Source organism: Hippocampus comes, unplaced genomic scaffold (genome assembly GCF_001891065.2).
Source record: "Hippocampus comes isolate QL1 unplaced genomic scaffold, H_comes_QL1_v1.1 scaffold280, whole genome shotgun sequence".
In the NCBI taxonomy this organism is placed as follows: domain Eukaryota; kingdom Metazoa; phylum Chordata; class Actinopteri; order Syngnathiformes; family Syngnathidae; genus Hippocampus; species Hippocampus comes.
The window spans coordinates 108,262-108,545 of NW_017805582.1; the positions used below are offsets into that span (position 1 = coordinate 108,262).

At 34.2% G+C, this 284-nt stretch overlaps 1 protein-coding gene across 2 annotated transcripts in view; it reads left to right on the forward strand.

The window, feature by feature from the left end:
• Positions 1-284, forward strand: part of ppp1r12c (protein phosphatase 1, regulatory subunit 12C) — a 28,141-nt gene that overhangs the window by 4,595 nt on the left and 23,262 nt on the right. The window lies entirely within an intron of this gene.

Here is a 284-nt window from a genome sequence, read left to right on the forward strand (position 1 = left end):
TTTGATGGGAAAAAAAAAAAATTAAAAAAAAAAAAACTTTGTCCGACCGACCAACCCTATGCTGAAATTTCAAATTTCATCTTTTTTGTTTGGCCTAAGCACATCAAATAATGAATGGATTGTCTACGGTACTATTTTGTCAGACTCCACAGTTACTTCTGCAACCACTGTGTTTTTTTCTTTAAGAGGGGAAACCAACACATTTTCTCCGTGTGTGTGTGTGTGTGTGTGTGTGTGTGTGTGTGTGTGTGTGTGTGTATACTGTATATATATATATATATATA